Raw genomic sequence first — 4098 nt, 5'->3', positions numbered from 1 at the left:
GTCCAGTTTTGTTTATTTATTTATTTTGATTTTTGCAAGGAAATGAGATTAAGTGACTTGGCCAAGGTCACACAGCTAGGTAATTATTAAATGTCTAAGGTCACATTTGAACTCAGGTCCTCTTGACTCCAAGGCTGGTGCTCTGTGCACTGCACCACCTAGCTACCCCATGACTGATAGTTATAAAGGCACAACCTGCTCTAGCTTCACATCCAATGGAAAGCTGTTCCCACCCATGTAGTAGGGAAACTCAGACTGTCTTTGCCCAGAAGCAGGTCCCTGGTATCTGCCATGTGAGTGTTTTGTCTAACTTGAGTGATCTAGGTGTGCATCAACATCAAAGTACATATTGCTAGATTAGTGAGCACAATAATTATAATTAGATAAAGACAGGAATCACTCATAGCAGCAAACATTACAAAGTAGAAGCCTCCTTAGAAGCCATCATGTCTAACCTCATCATTTTACAGATAAGAATTTCTCACATTCTTGGAACCTTATCAATCATTTCAATGAATTTTCTTTCTACAATTTCCAGACCTGTTTCTTTTTTTTTAATTTTATCTATTTAAGGCAATGGAGTTAAATGACTTGCCTAAGATCACACAGCTAGGCAATTATTAAGTGTCTGAGGCCAGATTAGAACTCCAGTCTTGTTTCTTTCTGCAAAGAAAGGAGTGTTCCTGGGGAGCTACCTAAAAAGCACAGGATGATGCTGAGCCCCTCTATGACCATAGCTAAATATGGAAGCCCTTCTAGGGGTTGACTGTGGCCTGAGGCCTTTCAAAGAAGTGATAGGAATGAGTCCTTCTCAATCCTTCTATTGCAGGAATTGTTGAGGTGCCAAGGGGAAGGGACAAAGTATGTAAAGGAGCAGATGGAGCTGGAGATGGAAAGACAGCCTCCTGGCAGCCTTGTCTACTTTGAGCTCTGGTAAGACTGAAAAGGCTTGGGAGAGAATTTCGATATGGTATGGAGTTTGAGATTCTAGTATTTTAGACTATTTCTATGGGATCCAAGAGCCACTGGATACATTTATGGTCCTAACCTTCCCATTCCCACTGAGGAATGAATACAGGTCCATAAATCCTAATTCTGGTATATCTAGAGTAATCTAAAGCAAAGTCAAGAAACTTGATAGGAGAAAGACTTAGACTTTAGGACTAGGGTGTGACCTTAAAGATAATAATCTAGTTCTATAGTTCAAATGAGGAAATGAGGCCATAAGACTTCTCTTAAGGTTACAAAATAGCAAAAATCAGATTTCTAGTTCTGGTCCCCAAACTCCAAATCCAAAAGATTCAATGGAATTCAATAAATAATAACTACCTTCTAGGTGTGCAGGTAGATAGGGTCCCACCCATCACAGAGCTTGGACATATGACACCAGAAATCCAATCAATAAGCATTAGTTAAGTAGACATTCTGTTGGTCAATGAGGATACAGAAAGACGAAAATTAATTCTTATCACTGAGTTTACATTCTACCCCATATAAACAAAATAAGTACAATTAAAAGATTTAAAACAAAGTGTTGTGTTTAGGGGGCTTTTTGGTGGGAGGGGGGTAGCTCAGATTTACTGGAAGGATTCTCTTATAGTCTAGACTTTCAGAAAAAAGGAAATATCCTATATGACATTAGGAAAGTCACTTAACCTCTCTAGGCATCTGTTTTCTCATTTGTCAAATGATATTTGGTTAGATCAGTGGTGTCAAACAAATAGAATTGGACCCTGCCAGCCACATATTGGCAGAGAATTACCTGTGTTCTATTGTATTTTTATTTATTTTGTTAAATATCCCTTTCACATTTTAATCTGATTCAGGTGCCTAGGACTCATGACCTCAGAGGTCCCTCCTTGTTCTAAATCTGTGATCCTCGAAGCAGCTGGAGGCAATATCAAGCCAGACAGACTGAACTGTCAGTCATCCACTGAGCCATTGGAGTGACTAATCATGCCTGTAAAACTTGCTTCTCTCTCACTTCCTCTTGGGCTGTGAATTTCTTTTAGTTACTTCAAGGGAATAGTTCCCCTTCTGAAGACGGGTCTAAGTCCTTTCCTCCTCCCCTCCCACCTTTCCCCAAAGCCAAGAATGGAAACCAGATTTGAAAGTGGAAGTAAACCACTCAGCTCTATCTCAGGAGGTCTCTGATCTTTATTATTATGGTTTTTATTTTATTTTATTTCTTCCTCTAATTCACTCAATTAAACATGCAGCTTGAACCCATAGCCTGTTTACACCAACAGTCTACTAGGTTATTCAATTTTATTCAGTGTCTAGGGACAGATTTAAACTCCAGTTCTCTTAACTCCAAGGCTGGTGCTCTGTCCACTGCACCACCTAGCTGACACATGTCTGATAGTTATAAAGGCACAACCTGCTCTAGCTTCACATCCAATGGAAAGCTGTTCCCTCTCATGTTGTACAATGATGGTTTCTGAATGGCAAATCTGTGGTTTGGCTAAAAAGCTGCTGATAAAAATGCTTTCATAAAATTACTTTCATAAAAACTTCAAAATCATTTTTTCTAGATGTTTTCCTTTACTTCCAATCTCACCACTAACATTCAAATAAACAGAATTGAGACAGATTTCAGAGATTATTCAGATTTTAATATTTTCTACAAATAGAAAAATGCTTAAAATGATATAGTTTGTAGAAATAGCCCCTCTTAAAGCCATGGCTACTGTCATGGATAATGGTGGAATGAAAAGTACTTTGTCAGGCAGCTAGGTAGCTCAGTGGATAGAGCACCGGCCCTGGAGTCAGGAGTACCTGAATTCAACTCTGACCTCAGACACTTAATAATTACCTAAGCTGTGTGACCTTGGCCACTTAACCCCATGGCCTTGGGGAAAAAAAAAAAGAAAAGTGCTTTGCCTCCATCGGGGGCAGTATTTCTAAGTAAAGTATAGGAAGGGTTAAATATAACAGAGACTAAAGTCTTGTATCACCATTCCCCAGTAAAGGAGAGGAAGTAAGTCTTGAAGATCTTCTCCTCCAAAGCCCTTATTTCCTACATCTCAGATGATCAATAGACATTCCTGGGGTTCTATCACCTGTTCAAATAGTCATTTGCCCCATTATTGGAGAGCTGTTATGCCAAAATGACAGAGTTCATCATATAGATGCTGATTCAGATGCAAGTCTGGCTCCAACCTTCACTGTTCTCCACCATCTTCTATCCTTTGCTCTTCCCAATCTCTCTTCTGACTTTTGTTCTCTTGTCCCTTTTCACAATCATTACCAGAGATCACATGAATAGTTTGTTCCTAAAAGGAAGCCTGAAATCCTCTCTTTGCTTAGAAAAACCTGGAATTGATGGCCAAACCTCAGGTTATCCCACCCCATCTTCCCTTGGGTCCACAACCATGCATATTTGGTAGAATTCCAAAAGTTGGGCTAAAATACTATGTTTCTATGTACTCATTTTGGTATGATTACTAGTCTTTGAGCTGTCCGTGGGAGACAAGACTTCCAAGTCTGTGATTTCATTGGGGGTGGGGAAGATTGTAGCCTCTACAATGACTGTACTCCACCTTGAACCCCTCACCCCCTCCCAAACACACAGTTTAGTTGTTAACTTATTTTCATGTTTTATTTTGAACCAGAAAAATTCTTCACTGAGTGTTCAACTTTTTGGTGTTCTTTAAGAGAAAATGAAATGGTTATTTCTGTTTATTTCATAGAACTGAAGATCCTTGAGTGTGGGCCCTTTTTACTTTTTGTATCTTCAACATCAAGAAGAATTCCATGGGCATAATAGATGCATTAATTAATTCTTATTGAATTAAAATAAATGGAATTCTGTGCTCATAGAATTATTATGGTCTCTGATTGACTTGGATGTCTCATCAAGGACTCTTCCTATGAATATAGGAATCTCTGAGTTGGAATTTTTATCAGCAGCAACTGCTTTTCAGCCAAACCACAGATTTGTCATTCAGAAACCATCATTGTACAAGATAGTTTAACTTTTCAGAGGGATCTTTAAAGGTGCCTCCATTAAGAACAGAAGCTACCAATCCATTCTAGATATGGTTTCTCCTGTAGAGACAGGAATTCAGGGAAACCTGGAATGATTTGTATGAACTG

The sequence above is a fragment of the Macrotis lagotis genome, chromosome 2 (genome assembly GCF_037893015.1).
Source record: "Macrotis lagotis isolate mMagLag1 chromosome 2, bilby.v1.9.chrom.fasta, whole genome shotgun sequence".
Lineage (NCBI taxonomy): Eukaryota > Metazoa > Chordata > Mammalia > Peramelemorphia > Peramelidae > Macrotis > Macrotis lagotis.
The sequence above is the reverse complement of the archived record's forward strand: the minus strand, read 5'-3'. Positions refer to the sequence as shown.